The sequence below is a fragment of the Suricata suricatta genome, chromosome 9, assembly GCF_006229205.1.
Source record: "Suricata suricatta isolate VVHF042 chromosome 9, meerkat_22Aug2017_6uvM2_HiC, whole genome shotgun sequence".
In the NCBI taxonomy this organism is placed as follows: Eukaryota; Metazoa; Chordata; class Mammalia; order Carnivora; family Herpestidae; genus Suricata; species Suricata suricatta.
The window spans coordinates 57,792,047-57,814,093 of record NC_043708.1 but is presented as its reverse complement, the minus strand read 5'-3'; the positions used below and the strand labels follow the sequence as shown (position 1 = coordinate 57,814,093).

The 22,047-nt window shown below is 36.0% G+C and overlaps 1 protein-coding gene across 1 annotated transcript in view; it reads left to right on the top strand.

Moving 5' to 3' along the window:
- The first annotated feature begins 490 nt into the window (after nucleotides 1-490).
- MIPOL1 (mirror-image polydactyly 1) overlaps nucleotides 491-22,047 on the top strand; it is a 292,991-nt gene continuing 271,434 nt past the window's right edge. The window contains exon 1 of the mRNA XM_029952677.1: nucleotides 491-678. The gene's annotated coding sequence lies outside the window, so the exon portion shown is untranslated. The remainder of the gene's footprint in view (nucleotides 679-22,047) is intronic.

Genomic DNA, 22,047 nt, shown 5'->3' with positions numbered 1-22,047 from the left:
AGCTAGGTATTGTTTTTTGCTCACCCAACTGGAGACCAACTTCAGCTCTTTTCATTCATCACTTCACAATACGCCCCGCTCCCCAGCGTCCTCTCACCCCAACCACACGCAAACCAACCAGAAAACCACAATTCGTCCAACTTCTTGGACAGTGCAAAGCTAAAGTTGAGGCCGCAAGTCACGTTTTTAACCACAAGGTTTCCCTCCTCTAGCCCGATTAGGTTTTGCCGGGGCAATATTTTGCTCTCGTATAACGCGTTCCTTGTCTCGGTCTCGACACAGTAGCGTCCAGCCGGTGTAGTCACCGAAAACTATAAAACCCACCTTCTTTCTCCCCCAAACTCCTGCAAGTACTCCGCAAGCTCCCACAGTCGCCCAGAAGCCCCGCCCCGCGGTTGCGCATGCCCGGTACGCGCCGCATGCCCCTGCCCGGCGCCCGTTCCGCCTTAGTTCCCCGTGGCCCAGGCGCGCGGCGTGCGGCGTCCGGCTGAATTCCTCCCCCGCCGGCCCCCGCCCGATCGCTTGCGGGCGCGCGCACCTTTCCAGGCGGGCGGGCACCGGGCTCGGAAGGCTCCAAGCGAGTGACGATTGGCTGACGTGGTGGCCACGCGTCGGGCCTCAGAAACTCGGGGCGAGTGCCCAGAGTCGGTTCACCAGGCAGTGCCTGGCGCATCTCAGGTAAAGAGGTAGGCTGGGAGGTTTGGCGACCGGAAAAAAGGAGGGGTGGGCTTAGATCCAGCCCTGGAATTTCCGGCCGCAGCCTCCTTGGAGCCGAAGGGGCGGCGCGGAGTCTGCACCCCGTGAATGTTGGCCGGGAGTGGCGGGGCTCACGCGAAGGTCAGCGTTGTGGGGTCCTCAGGTCCTGTCTCTGGGCGTAGTTTCGGCATCCTCCTGTTTCTTATTACAGAAGTTCGACAGCTGAGCATTTATCCAAGGGTGTAGGTTTTTGTTTGTTTTTCCGTTAAGTGACTGTTGGAGAGTTCAGGTCCTGCCTCAACCCATGACTCTGTGTCCTTGAGAGGGACTTAATCGTTGTGTATTTCAGTTCTCAACTTGTAACTTTCAACAGAGAATACGGTGCTTCTCTAGGCACAAAGAGCCGAGCTGAGCTGAAGAAAGATACTGTTAGAATTTTTTAGGTTCACAATGTGCCTGAGCCCAAATTTCTCTGGAAGGTGACACCACCCAGCAGTATTTGTGAATAAATATTTAAGCTTCAGGAATGGAAGGAACAAAACACCACAGAAACAGGATTTTTGAAAGGCTCTTTTGAACGTTTTATGCAGATTAAATCACTGTGCCGCTAGACAAAAGTAAACCAAAACAAAGGGCCAAACAAAACCACTTTTCAAGGCTCCCCTACCCTCCAGGTAACTTTAACATGCTCTGGTGAAAGTTCTTGGCTTTTCTAAGTTTCTCTTTGGGATCTAGTGTGGTACTAACCGACAATGACAGGTACAGAAGCATTTGGGTATCCTGTGCATAGTATACTAAGAAAAAGAAAGTAAGCTGACATATATTAGATAACAGTAATTAAGATATCTCATTGGTGAGAAGTAATGATGATAAGGCAGAAAAATGAGAGTGGTGTACACAGTCCTTTAAAGGCATAGATTTTATAAAAGTCGTTTCGGTGTGTTTTTAAGGTATAATAGACATAGAGAAAACCGCATAAATCCTCAGTGTACAGCTCATTGAATATTCACAAAGTGTACATATCCATGTATCTAGCACCTAGATCAAGAAAGGACATTACTTGCGTCTTAGAAACTCCACTTTGCGTGATTCCGTTCCAGAGGCAACTATTATGTTGATTTCTAAAGTCACCTATGAATTTGCTTGTTACAGACTTTATATAAATGGAATCATGCAGTAAATAGTCCTTTGAGTCTCACTTTTGCTCAATATAGTATTTGTGAGATTTACACAAGTTATGTAGTAGTAGTTCTTATACTGTATAGAGTTCTGTCCAGCTTTTGGCCATTATGAACATTTCTATAAGTACAGTTGACCCTTGGATAATGTGTTTAGACTGTAGGGGTCTAGTTATGTATGGGCTTTTTTTTTATAAATATAGTGTACTACTGTAAATGTATATTATCTTCCTTATGATTTTCTTAATGTTTTCTCTAGCTTACGTTAGTGTAAGAATATAGTATATAATACATATACAAAATGTCTGTTAATAGACTATGTTATTGATAAGTCTCCCAGTCAACAGTGGGCTTTTAGTAATTAAGTTCTTAGGGAGTCAAAAGTTAAACTTGGATTTTTGGCTGTGTAGGGTTGGTGCTTCTAACTCTTGCATTATTCAAGGGTCAGTTGTATTTTGGTAAAACTATGATACATTTCTGTTAGATATACATATACCTGTTGGTGAAATGTCTATATATAGGGTATGCAGGTATGTATTTCTTGTATACACTACCAAGAAAGTTGTTCAAATTAGTTGTTTCAACACTCCTATTAGCATTGTTGGGGAATTCTGGCTCCTCCAAATGCTTTCAACACTTAGTGTTGTCTTTTTCATTTTAACCATTCTGGTGGGTGTGTAGTGATATCACATTGGTGATTTTCCCTAATTTTCTTAATGACTAATAATATTTAACACTTCTTCATATGTTATTTGCCATTTTCTATTGCAGGGTCCTCAATTTTTTTTAGGGACCAAATAGTAAATATAGGCAGTCCTTGCATTATGAAGTTTCATTTAAAGCACTACTATATAAAACTATGCTTGTATTTTCGGCTTTGCAGGCCATATACAATATACAGCTTCTGTTGTTTTTACTTCCTTAATTCCTTTCCTTCCTTCTCTTCCTTTTTTTTCTTTTCTTTTTCTTTCTTTTTTGCCTGCTTGCTCGCTTGCTTGCTTGCCTTCCTTCCCTCTCTCCCTCCTTTCTTTGATTCTTATTTCATAGATTGCCAGCCTACTATGTTGGAAAATTACTGTTCAAAATGACAGTTCAATCTTTAGCCCATTGGTGGTGGTGAAATTATTAATTGAGAGGGGCTACACTGAAAAATAAGCCCTGAAAACTAATAATAAGTATTGTGTGCTGTAATGTTTTAAGGTTAAATAATAGTATCAAGCACCATTTGCTGTATAGTGTTTTGGAGTTAAATTTGAAATCTGTAAGTATTTTCTTTACTTCTTACCAGTTGTACCTCAAAGCTAATTAGAGAGCTGTTTTAGGCTTCCCTAATCTGTTCTTACTGCCCTACTTTTTCCTCTCCCTTTATAACTGAGGAACAAAAGAGAGTAAGAGGTGAGAAAAGAAAGGAGATATAACCCCTTTTCTGATACAGCATAGAATGCTAAGAGAGGGTGAATATCCAAACAGTCTGGATACTTTGAGAGGAAAAAAAATGGATAAAAAGCATAACATGCTTTTTGTAGTACTTTGAGATACTGTCTTTTGAGCCATTCCATGGTGGGATGACTTGATTAAAGTTTTTATTCTTGAATATTCTCATAATATGGAAAGTAATAGCTAATGGCTTGGGCCATGAAACTCAGCTATTTCATCCCTGCCCATGATGGAGGTCCTCTCTTCTTTAAATGCCCCATTGGACTGTCCAGTGCATCTTCTCTTATTTTGGGCCCCCTGCTTTTCACTCAGTACCAAAAATATCAAAAAACTTTGGAAAGTATCAAAAAAAATTTTTTGACTGCTATTTCAATCTACATTAACATTGTTAGCTAACAATTTCTTTTCTTTTATGTGGTTTATAGAAGTGAGTTTATGAATTTATTTAGATATATGCTAAAGTCAGTGAGAGACTTAGGGGTATTCTCATCAACTTGATCTTTTCTTTGAGATAGATAATTGAGTTTTGGTCATTCTTACTTGATTATTATGATTAAAGATAAGATAAGATATTAAGATTTAAGATAAACCACTAGGCCTAGCTTTCACCACCACCAACTGCTGTCCTTAAGCCTTTCTTACATATAATTTTGGATCCATTTCTGCAATTATATACATGTATTTATACACACACATTGACACGTATTTTGACTAATGCAAATACCTTACTGCTTTTATAATTGCCACATAAAATAATTTTACTTATATGCATTGTTTTCACTGTACTTCTTGAGCCAGTGTTGGGGTCATTACAAATTTTCAGGATTTACCTGGTAAGGGGTATTAAGTGGATTTCATATAGGAACAAATAGGGTGTTTATGTAATGCAAATATTTAACAGTACTGGACCCTGACTAAATAAGCGTATATCTACCAGTCCAGATGTTGTCATTAGCTTCCTAGAGTACCAACTCCCCTGGACATTGCTTGCATCACATTGTCATTGTTGACCTCTGGGACTCTCTATTTTCCAGGATTCCAGTGGGGATAAACCTTGCCTTTTCTGGTTGCAGTTTCTATTTTTAGATGCTTCATTTAGGTTATATTTAATCTTATTTTCTTTATTTAAGGTGACTGTATTTCTCTGCTATGATTTATTATTTGTTGCTTTATATACTTCCCTTCCAGAAAATTTATTACTAAAATATCTAGATACCTGTGACTGGGGATGGGCAGAAGATCGTTCATTTTCATCTCACATGCCACCTACAGAGATTGCTCTAGGGTTGGTGAAAGAAAAAAATAATTCACAACGTCAATTTTTGCTGCTCTTGTTAGTACTATACTATTATTATTATTCTCAACACACTAATCAGTTTTTGCTGCTCTTGTTAGTAGTGAATTATTATTCTCAACCTCCATTTCAATATCTTGGGTTTTGATACTATTATAAAGAAGGGATAGGGCTGTTTTAGTACATTGACTATAAAAGCAATGTGCCATGGTGCAGAAGCATTGGGTATGAGAGCTGAATAAGTATGGCTTACTACCTGTCTATGTTAACCTTTCTTGGAATTTGGTTTTTATAAAATGAGGCATTTTATCTCTAATCCTTCGTAATTCTTTGCAATAGACTTGGTAGAGAAGCATACAATTTAGAATTTAAATTACCTTAGAGGTCATTTAGGCCTCAGTTTTTGTCAGTGAAAATACTGAGGTCTTGAGAGATTGTAGTTAGTCACATAGTTACTAGAATCTAGTTCTCCTGACTTGTATTTCAGTTGCCTTGTCTGGTATGCTACTTGTAGGAGCCAGTCTTCTAAGATAACCCTGCTATTCACACTCTTGTGTAATTGGTTTTTCTTGAGGGTAGACCACCAAAAGGCTCACTTCTAATAGAATATGTCAATAGTGGTGGGATGTCAACCTCCTTTTTGCTGGACCTTTCTTGGCTTGCTCACTCTGATGTAGCCATCTGCTGTATCATGAGCTGACCTTAGAAAGATCCACCTATCAAGGAATTGAGGGAGGTCTTTGGCCAATAGCCCACAAAGAATTGAAGTTCTCAATTCAGTAACCCCCAGGAACTGAATTTTGCCAACAATCACTGAGTGAAGTTGGAAAATCTTGTCCTAGTTAAATCTTAAAGTGATCATAACCCTGCCTGACACCTTGATTACCACCTTGTGAGACACCCTGAACCCCAGGACCTACCTAAGCAACAGTAGATTTCTCAGGAATAAAGATTACAAATGTGTGTTGCTTTGACCTGCTGAGTTCTGGAGTACTTTGCTTAGTAGCAACAGATAAGTAATAAACTGCTGTTAGTAATTTTTAATTTTTTTTTAAATTTATTTATTTTGAGAGAGAGAGTAAGCAAGTTGGGGAGAGGGAAAGAAAGAATCCCAAGAAGGTTCAGCATTGTCCATGCAGAGCCTGATGTGGGGCTCAAACTCACCAAGCACAAGATCATGACCTGAGCTTAATTTGAACAGTTAACCAGCTAAGCCACCCAGGTGCCCTGATTTTTTTTTTTTTTTAAGATTTTTTTCCCCTAAAGTACTTATTTATCCTGAGAGAGGGAGAGAGAGGAAGAGTGAAAGAGAATGAGGACAGGGGAGGGGCAGAGAGAGAGAATCCCAAGCAGGCTCTGCACTGGTGGCAACCAGTGGCCAACACTGGGCTTGAACCCAGAAACTACGAGATCATGACCTGAACTGAAAGCAAGAGTCGGACGCTTAACCGACTGAGCCATCCAGGTGCCCCCCAACTTTTTAGTTTTTAATAAAAAGAAACTTTTTAATAAAAGAAATAGTTCATCCTGAAGATTTTGTGAACATACTTTAGCCAATTTTATCATTAAAATTTCTTTAATGCTCTTTTAATTTTTCTTGAGAGATAATGAGAGATAGAGCATGAATGAGGGAGTGGCAGAGTGAGAGAGGGACACAGAATCCGAAGCAGTCTCTAGAATCTGAGCTGTCAGCACAGAGCCTGACGCAGGACTTGAACTCACAAGCCGTGAGATCATGACCTGAGCTGAGGTCAGACCCTTAACTGACTAAGCCATCCAGATGCCCCTATTTTTGTCATTTTAAACATATTTGAGAATATGTTATTTTTACTTTTTGAAAAGTAATAATAATTTAATTATTCTGTATTTGTTTTGGTTATAACTTAATTGCTGTATATTTGATTTCAAAACTGGCAACCTTAGGAGATATTACTTTGAAAGTTGAGAATTAATACTTTGGTTGAGGGTTTCATTAAAGTGAATAATTTATGAGACAAATTTTCTGTAAAACTCCTTTTGACAGTTGGCATAAACACCTCTGGTTAAGTTATTATCTGTGTTGAAGGTATTTTTAATTTAGATATTTGACTGTAATGCATATACTCATGTCATTTAGTCTTGTTTATCTGTAGTTTTGCATTATGGTGATTTGATTGTAAATAAAAACTATTTTGAGAATTGTCTGTAGTATTCCTGGATTTTTAAGTTTTGGAAGCTACTAGAGTACAACAGGATTATTTTGCTGGAACCCTTAAACCTGAATCTTGTTTTATTTTCTGTTGAAGTATACCAACTTTCCTCTTCATAATTTTGTCTTGAGAATTTTGCTGCTGTGGAACAAGTTTTTAAAAATTAAAAAAATTATATCTAGTAAGTTACTCTTTTAAAAACTTTATTTTGAAATGTAATACATCTAAAGAAAAGGGTTTAAAATATATGTGGACAGTACAGTGAATAATTAAGTAGTTAACACCTTTGTAACTACCATCAAAATATTAATGTGTAAGTACTTGCTTTGTATATGTTTTTATGTTTGTTTAAATGCTGTATGAGTATGAGTGTGTGTGAGAGAGAAACAGAGATGTGAGTTGTGTCATTTGGTGCAATGCTTTATTGTGTCTATTAGATGAAGTTTGTTAATACTGTTTTTAACATCTCTTTCCTTACTGATTTGTGTGTGTGGTTGTGGGGTGTGGTGTGTGCAGGCGTGCGTGTGCTTGCTTGCTTGATAAATACTGAGAATTTATAGTGTATTAAATCTCTGTGTGTAATCATAGAATTATTTCTCCCAAGTAGTTCTACCAGTTTTTGATTTATTTGTTTTGAGGTCATGTTATCAGAAACATACAACTTTATAAGTAGTCTATCTTCTTATGAATTGAACCTTTTTTTTCTCCTAAGAAGTGTTCAGTTTTATCTCTAGTAATGCCTTTTGTTTTAAAGTCTTATTTGGATTTAAAACAATTTTTAATGTTTATTTATTTTTTAAAGTGTTTTTTTTAAATATTTATTTTTGAGCGAGAGAGAGCAAGTAGGGGAGAGTCAGAGAGAGAGAGAGAGAGGGAGAAACAGAATCCAAAGCAGGCTCCAGGCTCTGAGTCGTCAGCACAGATGTGGAGCTCCAACTCACAAACGGTGAGATTATGATCTAAGCCCAAGCTGGATGCTTAACTGACTGAGCCATCTAGGCACCCACAATGTTTATTTATTTTTGAGACAGAGAGTGCAAGCAGGGGAAGGGCAGAGGGAGAGAGGCAGGGGTAGGGGTGGCAGAGGATCCAAAGCGGGCTCTGCACCGACAGCAGAGAGCCAAACAGCAGGCTTGAACTCACAAACTGTGAGTTCATGATCTGAGCTAAAGTCGGGGGAGGCTCAGCCACCCAGGCGCCCCAAGTCTAGTCTGCTATTTTTGAAAGCTGTTTATTTTGAAATAATTGTAGACTTACTAAAAAGTTGGAAAAATAGTACGGAGTTCCTGTAAAACTCTTCATTCACCCTACTTGTAATGTTAACAATTCATAATCATAGTACAGTTCTCAAAACCACATACTTAATGTTGTCATAATATCATTCACAAAAATATACACTTTATCCAAATATCACCTGTTTTTCCATAAATTTTGTTGTTGTTCTAAAATCCTATCCAGATCCCATGTTGCATTTAGTGTCATGTTTCCTTAGTCTTCTATCTGTGACCTCTTTTGTATTTTGATGTAGCTATGTCAGCCTTCTTTTGGTTAATGTGGGCATAGAATTGGATTTTTAAAAGTCCAGTAGGACATCTTGTCTTACAATTGGAGCATTTGGTGATCATTAAATTCATTCATATATTATAACATTTCCAATTGTTACAGAAATTATATATTCTTTACCATTCTTTTGTAGAAGCTATTGCACCCTAGAATGCATCTTTACAGACCTTTATGCATTTCCTTACATGTGTACAGATACCCTAACACATGGTTTGGTTTGTTTGCTTTTTTACTTTAATATAACAGTGGTAATGATTTATTATTTTACAACACCCTTTTTCATTTAGTAATATTTTACACATCTGTGTCAGTGTATATATGCATGCATAACGTTTATAGTATTTTTGTAGCATAGTTTGTTTAACCAAACCCTAACTGATAGACATTTGTGCTATTTCTAATTTTTTAATGGTATAAACAGCACTGCTATATACATTCTTGTATGTATATATTTGCACCCCTTACTAGAACATAGATTTCTAGAAGTAGAATTATGGAATCAGAGTTTGAATATTTAAAGTTTTAATTGACATTGTGGGACACTCATGTTATTTTTAATGGCATAGCTTTTGTAAAAATAATATATGCATGTTACCAACTCTTGCAAGCAACATAAATAAAAAGGTGACAGTGAAATGTTACCCCAAATTCCATCACCCTAACCAAAACAGCCGTCATTAAAAATCAGGTGTTTAACCTTCTGTTTCTGTTCCTAAGAATGTTTAATATTTAAAACAAAATAAAATCTACCTCTAAGCACATGTTTGTGAATTTTATAACATCAAGAATGAAAAAAAAAATTTTTAAATCTTGAAGATTTCCAGAGGGAAAGCCAAAATAGAAAAAAGAACTGAATATATCAGCATCTGTCTTGACCAGAATTGTGGCTATTTAACAGTGAAGTATGGGAGTAGAACAAAGATACTTTCATGCCTGGAAAGCATCAGAAGTTAGGTTCAAGCACAATAGAGAAGTGAAAGAAAGGCCTGGAATGTAGGAAACCATAAATCTAACCCAGGAGAACAGTGAAATGATATTCTAGAAGGGACAGCTATATGCCTTAGAGAACATATGGTCCACTTTCAAGAGGAGCCTCCTGAGGAAGGAGGTTTTCAGGAAAGAAAGAGGATTTCAGAGATGTATAACCTCTGAGCCTGGAGTTTTCTCTGTTGGAAGATTTCTTCAAACTATGAATTAAATTTCTTTAATAGAAACAGAACTATTCTGGTTATCTTTTCTTACTGCGTTAGCTTTGGTAGGCTGTGTCTTTCAAGGAGTTTGTCAAATTTATAGATATGAAGTCCTTTATAGTATTCCTTTCTTATCTTTTTCATGCCTTTGGGATCACTTTAATGTCCTCTTCTTCCTAATATTGGCAATTTGTGTATTCTTTATTTTTATCTTGACCAGTCTAGCAAGAGGCTTACCAATTTCTTTGTTTTCTTGTTTTTGTTTTTGTTTTTATTTTACACAGAGCTGATTTTGATTTCATTGATTTTCTTTTTTATATAATCTTTATTTATTTATTTATTTGTTTTGAGGGGGGGGAGAGAGAGAGAAAGAGAGAGAGAGAGAGAGAGAAAGAGACCATGCACGTGTCAATGAGGGAGTGGCAGGGGGAAAGGGAATTCCAAGCAGAGCTTGACCCGGTGCTCCATCCCACAATCCTTGGCTCCATCCTACAATCCTCGAGATCATGACCTGAGGCAAAATCAATAGTCGGATGTTAGACTAAGTCACCCAGGTGCTCTGGTTTCATTGATTTTCTATGTTGATTATACATTTTCAATATCATGGATTTTTGCTCTTGACTATTTTCTTCTTGTGGCTTTGAGTTTAATTTTTTCTTAATTTTGTATTTTTTTAAAGATGGAAACTTAAGTATTAATAAGAGGTCTTCCTCACTTAAAAATTATTTTTCTTCCTCCCTTTTTTAAAATATTTTATTTATTTATTTTTGATACAGAGAGAGACAGAGCATGAGAGGGGGAGGGGGAGGGAGGGAAGGAGACACAGAACTGGAAGCAGGCTCCAGGCTCTGAGCTAGCTGTCAGCACATAGCCTGACGCAGGGCTCGAACCCATGAAGGTGAGATCTGACCTGAGCTGAAGTCGGAGGTTTAACTGACTGAGCCACCCAGGCGCCCCTCTTCCTCCCTTTTTGCTATGTGTGTTTAGTAAATTTCCCTCCAAGCACTAATCTAGCTGCATCCCACAAATTTTAATATCTGTGTTTCTATTTTTATATAGTTCAGGATATTTTAAATTTCCCTTCTTCCTTTTTTGAACTATGGGCTATTTAGAAGTGTTGGGGAATTTTTGAGATATCTATTATTGATTTCAAGTTTATTTCTGTTGTGGTAAAATAACATAATTTGTATGGTTTCAATTCTTTAAAAAATTTTTTTAATGTTTGTTTATTTTTCAGAGAGATAGAGACAGAGAGACAAAGCATGAGCAGCAGAGGGGCAGAGAGAGAGGGAGACACAGAATTCCAAGTTGGCTCCAGGCTTTGAACTGTCAACACAGAGCCCCATGTGGGGCTCAAACTCACAAGATCATGACCTGAGCCAAAGTTGGATGCTTAACTGACTGAGCTACACAGATACCCCTGTATGGTTTCAATTCTTATGTGTTGAAGGTTGGTTTTTTTAAATAAAATTTTTAAATGTTTTTTTACTTTATTTTTGGGACAGAGAGAGACAGCATAAGCGGGGAGGGGCAGAGAGAGAGAGAGATCAGAATCGGAAGCAGGCTCCAGGCTCTGAGCTGTCAGCACAGAGCCCAACGTGGGGCTCGAACCCATGAACATGAGGTCATGACCTGAACCAAAGTTGGAGGCTTAACCGACTGAGCCACCCAGATGCCCCTTTGAAGAGGGTTTTTTTTTGGGGGGGGGAGGGTTTTGTTTTATTTCTTTTAATGGACCGATATAGAATCTTTTTTGGTAAATGTGCCATGTACTTGAAAAGATTGCGTATTCTGCCTTGTTGAGCAGAATTTTCTATAAATGTCAAATTAGGTCAAGTTTGTTGATAATACTGAATCTTCCACATTGCTGATTTTCTGAGTTTTTATTCTCCTGATTATTGAGAGGGATGTTGTGAAGTTTCCAACTGGAGTTATGATCTGTCTGTTGCTCCTTTCATCAGTTTTCACCTTGGGTGTATTAACACTGTTGTGAAGTGCTTATATATTTAGGATTGCTTATGTTTTGCTTAATGTACTTCGTCTTTATAATACTTCTTATTTTACTTTGTTTGAAATTAATGTAGCTGTTCCTACTTTCTTTTGGTTAGTATTTGCATGTCCCCCTCACCCCCATATGCTCTATTATCCTAAAAAATATATAATTAGGAAAGGGTAATTTGTAAGATATTTTCATTTTGTGTTGGTGGGGTTCAGAATAAGCTACCCCAAAATATGGCAGTTTGGCATATTGAATAGTGTAAGCTGAAGGATTTTGAGAAACAGCACGTGCATCCCCTTTCTCCCCTGAGGCAGGTCATAAGACCCTCATGGGAAGGATGCTCTTCCTATACCTGGAGGAAAAGAACATCTTTATCTCTAAAGATCGGGGGATACCAAGCAGGATCCAGATGAACAGGCATGGCTAAGTTTTCTCCATTTTACTATCCTTGGCCCATACCTTTTTTGTCCTATCACATTTTTTATGACTTTCTGTTTTTCATCATATCTAGTATAAAAATACTCAGGCTTAACTTTTACTTTAGGTCTTCATTTCCCCGTGAAGGTTCCCAATCACATAAAACTTTCATTAAATGAACTTTTCTACTTTTCTTCTCTTAATCAGTCTTTGTGAGTTTACTATTCAGGCCCAGCCAGGAACCTTAATAGGATGGAGGAAAAGTTTTTCCTCCCCTACAGTGTCCATTTCATTATTTGTATATTTTTAATTTAGGTAATGTTTTGATCTTAGGAAGTAATGTCTTACCAAGTATGAGCCAATGTTATATAATTTTATGTTAAGATACAAGGATATAAGTGTTCATCACAATTAGAAAAATGTTTGCATTATTACTCTACTTCTTGGATGGAACTTGAATGGTAATTTTTTTACAGATGCTGTTTGCATTCAAGTGTTAAAATTTTGTTTTGTATTAAGTCCCAACCATATACATATAACCTAAAAAATTTAAACGTTTAAATTTGTTCTTTGTAACTATTTTCTGAAGTATGACTTATTTCTTTCTTAAGTAGCATGTCTGGATACTAATTATTACTGTAATACTTTTATTATCTTTTAAATTTAATGTAAATCAAAGCCAATTCCTTAATTTATGTCAAAGAGCTTATCACCAGCATGAGAGCTGTAGATACTGTGTGATATAGCATATGATATCTCAAAGTAGAACATTTTATTCAGTGGCATGAGCTGGCACAGTAGGCAAGATTATTCTAATTCAGTTGGGTAGGTGAACAGTAATTTAGGAAATTCACATACAAAAACTCACTGTGAGTTTCTTTATGATTCTTTGCTGGTAAACTTGGTTTAGGATTTCAGCGGTTCATTTCTACTATCTTTATTTCATGCGTGTGATTAATTTCCATCTTAGTTTAAAATAAAAATCTATGTAAACATCTTTAATATGCCTATATTTTTGCTAGTCATTTTAGATTAAAATCTCAATTAAAATATTTTGTCATATGATTACAGACTGGTTGGTTCTGAAAGCTCATGCTTGGTCTACCTTATGCAGATATACCTTAAGAATTAGAGAAGTTAAATATTTCTTCACTAAAGTTTTTTGGAATAGTTTTTCATCCAAAATTTGTTCTTAATTTTAGGAATTACTTATGAAAAGGCAAAGATTATATTATTTGTGTTTTAGTGGATAAAAATTTAGACTAGTATTTAACATTCCCATATTTAGTATTGATGAGACTTTAAAAAGCTGCCACAAAGATACTCCTTCTAGTGTTTTTCGTAACAGAAAATGATGATCTGCCATCCAGTGGAGTAATTTTTAAGAGTACTTTTTCTTTTAAGTTTATTTATTTTGAGAGAGAGAGACAGAGAGAGAGAGAGGGAGAGAGAGAGGGAGGGAGAGAGAGAGGGAGGGAGAGAGAGAGAGAGAGAGAGAGAGAGAAGGTAGGTAGGTAGGAAGAGGGAGAGAGAGAGAATCCTAAGCAGGTTCCACACTGTCAGCACAGAGCCTGATGCGGGGCTTGAACTCATGAACTGTGAGATCATGACTTGAGCGAAATCCGAATCAGACACGTAACCAACGGAGTCGCTCAGGCACCCTCATTAAGTAGAATATTAAAGTCAGTGGTTATTGGAGTGTTTTGAGGAAAAATGCTTATGATACGTTATTGTGAAAAATTAAATATATAAAATAAAAATGACCAAGGGAACACAAAGATTTTTGAGTATATTTTGGTGGTGAATATATGGGATGATTTTTTTTCCCTTTTTTCTGCTTTTGCGTTAGTATATTTTGGACTGTTTTCCAAGGGGTGTGGTTGTTTGGGCAGTGCCTAGAATTTGTGTCTCAGTGTTTTTTTTGTTTTGTTTTGTTTTTTTCCTATCAGTGAATTTTAGCTAATCAAGAACTCAGAATTATTTGACATTAATATTGGATCAGTTCTGATTTCTAATGGTTATGGCTTTATTGTAACCAGGTATTCGGTTTATACTGGAATATAATGATTTTAAAGCCCTTTGAAATCTTCTAAATGAGTTGTCAAAAGATTTAAACATAAATAATTAGAAAAATGTTTCCTATTGTTTTTGAGAAGTGGCCAGTAACTTTTTAAGATCTTTTGGCTGTACCACTTTCCCTTCCCCAGCTTTTACCTGGACTTTCTTTTGACTTTGTCCATATTGTCTCTTCCCTACAAATGTAGAGCTTATTTTTAGTTTCACCTCAGTGTGTATGAAACTTCGTCCAAAGGTTTTGATAGTTCATGAGGTTTTGATGGCTTCAGCTCCTTCACTTCAGACCTTTTGCATTTTTACTTGCCTGCTGAGAGCATGCCTGCTGCTTTAGGTACCACTCTGCTCCCTGTTTCCCTCTCCTCCCTGCACTGATGCTGGATACCATGCAGGTCTTTTAGGTCTTGGTGTTGTGTGTTGTTGTTTGCCTAGCTTTGTGATAGATGCTTTGTTCATGGTTTCATTTTGCTACCCTTTTTTAAAGATATTTAAGGAAGATTCAAAAACTATGCTGCATCCACCACAGGCTTCCCAGAATCTTCCTGGCTTTTTCACAAAGGTAAACCTACTCATTTTAAAGGGTTGTCTTTTTTGAAGGTATGTTCTGCTAAAATATTCTTTATTTTTATGATGATTGAAGGTAGTTGCTTCTATTTTTTAAATCATTTATAAATTTAAATCCCACGATTTTACTAGCTTGTGAAATCTAAAATTTTAGTGACTACTTATTTTCTCAATTCCCTAGAACAGAAAAGTGAAATGATTTGCCAAATGCTACAGAGTTGATAAGTGGCAGCACTTGTATACAAATACAGTGTTCAATTTATGATTCCACAGTGATCAGCTCTGACTAGTTATAGGAAGTGACCGAGTGAAAGGGAACTGTGTTTTCAAAGTGTTTAAATCCTTCAGTTGGGCACCTGAGTGGCTCAGTAGGTTACGTGCCCGACTTTGGCTGAGGACATGATCTCATGGTTCATGAGTTCAAGTCCCCCATCAGGCTCTGTGTGCTGACAGAAAATCATAAGGGGGTCACCTGGCTGGCTCAGTCAGTAGAGCATGCAATTGTTGATCTTAAAGTTATAATTTCGAGACCCATGTTGAGTGTAGAGGTTACTTAAAATCATAGGGAAGAGAAAATACATTCATAGTACTATACTATATTTATAAAAAAATCTGCATATGTTTAAATTTGCATTGTTCATGGGTCAGCTGTAGTTATTAAACCAGTACACAGTCACTGTCTGCCATCTCTTGCCTTATCTGGGGTTTGGAAATGGTGATGGAACTGAACTGAAACATATACAAGGTCTAAAAAAATGGAATGTGTGTGAATGTGTATGTGTGAAAGAGTATGTGTGTGTATATATTCAGAAGAGGGAGTGGGGTGAGCTTTGTCTTAGACTTTTAGGCACCACAGAATCTCTCTTTTGACATATGTTTACTGCACCAGGGAACTTCCCTGGTCAGAATTGGAGGAAGGAGGCTTGAACTCTCCAAGTTGTGTATTAGAGTAAGAGAGGCTATGTTGCAGTAATAACCCCCATATTATGACTTAATGCAACACAGGTTTATTTCTCACTCATACAGAGTTTGGCTTAGAGGTCAGTGTTCCTTCTCTCTTGTGATGCCACCGTTTCGAATGAGGTTTTCAAGGTTGTTGCAGGAGGGGAAGAGAGGCTAGAAGGTCTTGTAGAATGCCTTTCAGGGTGAGTCTAGAAATTGGCTTATATCACTATCACTTCTGTTTACACTCTTTTGGCTTCAGTTCTGTCCCATGACCTGGATGTAAACAATACTAGGAAATGCAGTTTTCCTTTACTTTTGGGAATAAGAGCTGCTATGATTTTAATCCAGCAAGTCTGGGTTTTGGAGAAGGTGGAAGAGTAAATGATGATTACATGTTGTTATGAACTGAATGTTTCTGCCCTCCTCCACAAATTCGTATGTCGAAACCCTCCCCTCAGTATGACATATGGGAGGTGGAGAGTTTAGGAGGTCATTAGAATACAGGAATGTCATGAGAGCTCTGCCCCCTTTGCACGGGGTTAGAGTTAAGAGTCTTGAGGGAGTTTGCCTCCTCTCTGCTCTCTGCCATGCAACAATATGATAAGAAGTTGGTGGTCTTCAGCCCAAAAGAGGACTCTCACCAGAGCTCAACTTTGCTGCTAGCCTGATCTCAGACATTCAGCCTCTCTCTAAAACTGTGAGAAATAAATTTCTGTGGTCTATGAGCCATCTCCAATGGTATTTTTGTTACAGCAGCCCAGAGGGACTAAGATCTCATCTCTTTTCGGTATGAAGTAGGATTGTTGTCCTGCCTTGACATTACCCCATAGCACTTGCACCTTTGGTTTTTGCTGCCGATTTTTGTATTCATGGGAGAAATAGGACTTGACCTAATGCAACAAAGTAAGAGCCATGCAAATTTTTCTCTCACCTAGTCTTTCAGCATCAACCAGTGTCTTCTCTTCACCCAGGACTCTAATCTTTTTCCCTAATCTTCTTTCAAGACGACTAAAATGTGGATGACATGAACTTTTTGACTGGCCTTGGGTCCATATTCCCTCTCACTTTCTAGTTTTTAACTGAGAAGGAAACCATTGCATTTCTTGTCCTAATACACAGAATAAACAGTCCATAGAGTAAAGGGAAGATGCTCATTTTGATAAACTGGCAACTTTGAGTATATGATACTGACCAAGGATAGCAGAAAACTTTGTGTTGGGATACCTAGGGGTTAAGATTCTTGTTTAGCAAGTGAATTCCCTCCAAACTGTTGATAGTATCCTCAACCACTCCCCTCGGGTCAGGTTGTAGGTTTAAAATAATAATTTAAAACCTATTTTATCAAAGTAAGTACATTGCATTAAATTTATAGTCTGTCATGATATTAAAAAGGAAGAAAAATTTTTAAAAATTTGATTTAAGGGACACCTGGGTGGTTCAGTCAGTTGAGCGTCTGACTTCAGCTCAGGTCATGATCTTGTGGCTCACGAGTTTGAGCCCCACATTGGGCTCTGTGCTGACAGCTTAGAGCCTAGAGCCTGCCTGGGATTCTGTGTGTGTGTGTGTGTGTGTGTGTGTGTGTGTGTGTGTGTCTCTCTCTCTCTCTCTTTCTCTCTGCCTGCCCTCCACTTGTTCTCTCTCTCTCTCACTCTCTCTCTCTCTCAAAAATAAATTAAAAATGGGGCACCTGGGTGGCTTAGTCAGTTAAGCATCCGACTTTGGCTCAGGTCATGATCTCATGTTTTGTGAGTTCGAGCCCTGCGTTGGACTCTGTGCTGACAGCTCAGAGCTTGGAGCTTCCTTCAGATTCTGTGTCTCCCCTCTCTCTGCCCTCCCATTCTCATGTGCTTCTCTCAATAATAAAAGAAATCATTAAAAATTTATCAAAAAATAAATTCATACATTAAAAAATTTTATTTCATAAAATAAGTACCTTCACCAATAAAGAAAAGATAGAAAGTTGAAGATTTTGTTAAAGTTTTCAAAATAAGATGACAGTCTCATTGAAAATATTTACATTGGATTTTTCATTTAAAATGTATAGACTCCTTTGCTTAATACTGTGCTCAACAGGCACTAGAGATATGAATTATTACAGTATTAAATCTTTATGTTATTAAAAGATTAATGTATGATAACTCTGTTATTCATGTTAACAGCACAGAGTTTTGGACTAATTAACCCTAATTTTAATTAAATCAGCAGCATATAAAGGATTACACTTCAATGCTGTAACGAGTTTAAGCAGAGATGTGGAAATAAGTATTAAGGAAAAATCTTTTAATGTTACTACTGACTGTATACCTCTTTCTGTTGGTGCCTGCTTTTAGTTAAATTTATATGTTTTGTATCATGATTCAAAAATAAGTTTGATTTGAAATGTACTTACATCAGTGACTAGAATGTTTTTATATTGTTTTAAAAGTGTATGTATATTGGCAATGAGGAAGAATGAAATCTGGCCATTCATAGCAATGTGGATGGAACTCGAAGGTGTCATGCTAAGTGAAATAAGTCTGGCAGAGAAGGACAGATACCATATGTTTGTACTCATAAGTGTAACAGGAGAAACTTAGCAGTGGACCATGGGAGAGAGGAAGGGGGAAAATAATTGGGGGAGAGGGAGTGAGGCGAACCATGAGAGACTTGAATACTGAGAACAAACTGAGGGCTGATGGTTGAGAGGGCAAGAGGGTGATGGGCATGGAGGAGGGCACTTGTTGGGATGAGCACTGGGTGTTACATGGAAACCAACTTGACAATAAACTATAAAAGAAAAAAAATGATAATTTAAGGGACCACATTCACATAACTTTTTAAATAGAAAAAAAAATAAAAGAGTATGTATTTAAAAATAGTTATTAAAGGGGATTTTGTTCATAGCTAATTCAAAGTCTGGTTTATGTTAATGTATTTCATAAAATTTTTTAAAAATATAAAAATTCATCATTTACTTATCATTGGGGAAAGATCAGCAAAGTGTTTATAAACCCTGGTTATATTTTGTTTATATCTCCCTACCTGTTTGAAGTCATGGCCATAGGAACTTCAAAGAGAGTTTTACATTGACATTTGCTTGCAGTTGCTTCCTCCTTATGGAGTGACTTTTGTATGTTTTATCCTCTTTAAAGGAAGGTATGAATAGTAAGTTTTCCTTTGCAAAATCAACTGTTAATCTTGTTCATATGGAAAAATTTTAGAAGATATTGAAATCTTAGAAGATATTGATTAGGTATTGAAATATTTAGAAGATATTGATTAGGTAAAATATCATAATTACACAGTATGAGTGAAAAGCTGGCCTTTTTAAAATTCAGTTTTGTTTGGTTTATTGTGAAATTCATTGGGAGGAGTGAAAACAAACTCTGGAAATATTTGTCTATTTCTCCACTAGATGGAGCTGTATACTAGGTATTGCTCTATAGTAAACAAGGGCATTTATCTGATGAGGTAATACTAAGGTTAAACTTAAGTGACCCATATATTAATACAGTAAAATAATTGGTCTGTTTGCTGTATAACTAAAGGAAAATATAATTTTATCCCTTATATATATAAATGTTATTTTCCAGTTATATATGTGAATTGCTATATTTGATTTTTTTGATAGAGTTGCTAAGTTTCTGTTGGTCTGTTCTTTTACTTTGTTAGTACCCTAATGGCCAAAAAATATTAAAATCTTTAATATAGAGTTACCTTAAATGGCTTCCACTTAATGATTTTCCAGCATAACTAAACTTCTGCATTTCTTTTGGTATAAAACATGCAGAGTGATGCCTGTAGTATGTGTAATGATTAGTTAGTATATTGGTCTCTTGTAGATGCTTTTACTCCTACTAGTTCAGTTGATTTATATACTTACCAAGAGTCACTTGTGTTTGTCCCCAAACCTGTTTTATACTAGTGGTATCTGTCATCAGAATTATATAACTACATAAGCTAATGAAAATACCACTTGTAAGAAGTGTACCTTCTATGAAAATTTAGGGTGAATGATTTGCAACACTCGGTAAAAGGTGAATTGCTAAAAAAATTATCAAATTAGGTATGAATGAGAAAGCTGTGAAAAAAATACCTAGATTTTGCATTTGCTTGGGTTTCTGTAAGTTCTGTATAAAAGATGCTGTTATTTAACAGTGTGATTGCAAATGTATGTGTTTTACATTTTGAAAGTTATAATTGAGAAATAACTCCCAAGCAATTTTTACTTAAAAATGCCAAATGTCCTGAAAGTTATTTTTACTTAATGTGCTTAGAAACTTTAAAATTTGTTTCTATTAATAGTACTATCTTGCTGTAGCTTTATATGATTGTTTTAGCTGACTATAATATTTAGAATAGGCCATCCAAAAAAAAAAGTGTTAATAAGATACAGAAGATATTTAGATGGAAGAAAATAAAACCAATACTTTATTAAAGGCTCCAGATATACAGTTAAGCAAATAATATGGCTTTTTCAATCTTGCTTTTGAGTTAATATGATTTTTATCTTTTTATTATTATAGATATTATGATTTTTTGAAAATATTTTAGCCAAAAGCTTGAAAAATTCTCCCTAGTGTTTGTGGCCTCTTCATGTTTAATTAGCAATGGATTATCTTTCTCCAGGTGTGCAAAACAGTCCCTCTCTAATAGGAATTTCTCCTCTGCTATAATACTGTGAGAGAAATTTTATACTAAAAAAATTAAAAGACTTTTTTTCTCTACTTTTACATAAAAAGAACAGGAAGGAATCAGTCTAGGTTTTAGTCCTGGAATCTAGCACCTAAAATAATAAATAGTTGCCAAATAAATAAATGAATGAGTAGTTTGCTGCTTATTAGTTGTGAGATTATAACCTTGGTTGATTAACTTCTCTTAAAACTGTATCTATAAAATGAGATTTTATTAATTAAACACATATTTTTTGCGTGTTGTAAATCAGGCCCGACAATGAGAATTTTAAACTTCCTTTCAACCAGATTGCTTAGTTGGGAGGGACAAATAAGTAAATAATTAAAATACACTGTGACAGGTGCTCCCATGGAGGTAGGGCTGGATAAAGACAGAGGAAGAGTCTTTTTAAACCTGTAAATATTGGTCAGATCTTTAGTGGGAATAGGAAGAAATGGATTTTATATTATCTTAAAATTATGCAGAAACTGATTAAATTACTAATTTTCTCTCACTACTTGAGGAAAATGTTTCTGAAAAAAATTTTGCAAAAAAGTTTTCAGCTTTTTGTATATTTTGTTTTCACTTCTAAACCAACAGTTTCATGGAAAGCATGTTTATAAACAGTTTCAAAATTAAATAATAATATAAGTTGCCAGAGAAGTGCCAGGGATTGTTTTCTGAATTTTAACTCAGTGTAACTGCATGTGTAGTAGATACTGTTGAGGAATGTTTTAAATTTTCAGTTAAGATTGACATATAGAAACCTTAGTTAACTGACATCATACTTCTGATTTATTGCAGTGATATTTTAGTGGTCCTCATAGATGACCGTGCTGGCTAACTCTACCCCTGAGTCCTAACTGGCTTATCTACATGTGGTTTTATAATTTTATAATTTTAAGGTTTCTAATTCATTACCACAATAAGTATTTCCTTTTATTTAGGTTTTCTTTTATATCTCTCAGTAAAGTTGTATTTTTTTTCTTCTTAGGGGTTTTGCATTGTTGTAATCCTTATGCAAAGACCTCAAGTTTAGGTTGAAAGAAGAGTGAATAGCCAAGATTCTTGATTTGTTCCAGTATCAAGGGAATGGATTTTAATGTTTTACCTTTCTTAGAGGATTTTTCTTCTTTGTTGTTTTAAGATACCTGTTATCAGATTATTATATTTTTAGAATGCAGACTGTTTTTCATTTTAAGAAATGCATATTAAATTTCATCAGATGCTTCCTCTCTATAAATTTTTTTACCTCTTTTGATTATCTTTTTTAATGTTAGCATAATGGATGCATTTCTTTTCAGCTATAAATCTGTAATGAGGTAACACAACTTAGTCACAATACATTAATGCTTTTTTTAATGGTGGTTTATGCTTGCTAATATTTTATGGTTTTTACATCTGTGTTCATTAATGAGATTTGCTTATTTCTTATGCTCTTCTTATATGAGTTTGGTATCAAGATATTTGTTATCTTCCTGAAGATTTTACTGTGTTTTTACTCTGGAGGTTTTAGGGTAACATTAGAATAATTCCAAGTAACATTGGAATAATAATAATTTCTGGAATATGCTACTTCTTAAAAGTGTTTTTCATTCCTGATTAATTTCTTTGAAAATTGTAGGCTTATTCAAGTTTTCTGTATGTATTAAATTAGTTTTGATAAGTTATTTTTCCTCTGGGACTATTTCTGTTACATCTCCATTTTCAAATATTCTCTTATTGTACTTGATATTGTTTGTATATTTTCTCTTTTTTATCTTGATCATTCTTCCCAGAGTTTGTCAGTTTTTCAGGCTTTACAAAGAACCAGCTTTTGGCTTTGTTAATTCAGTGGTGTTTTTATTTT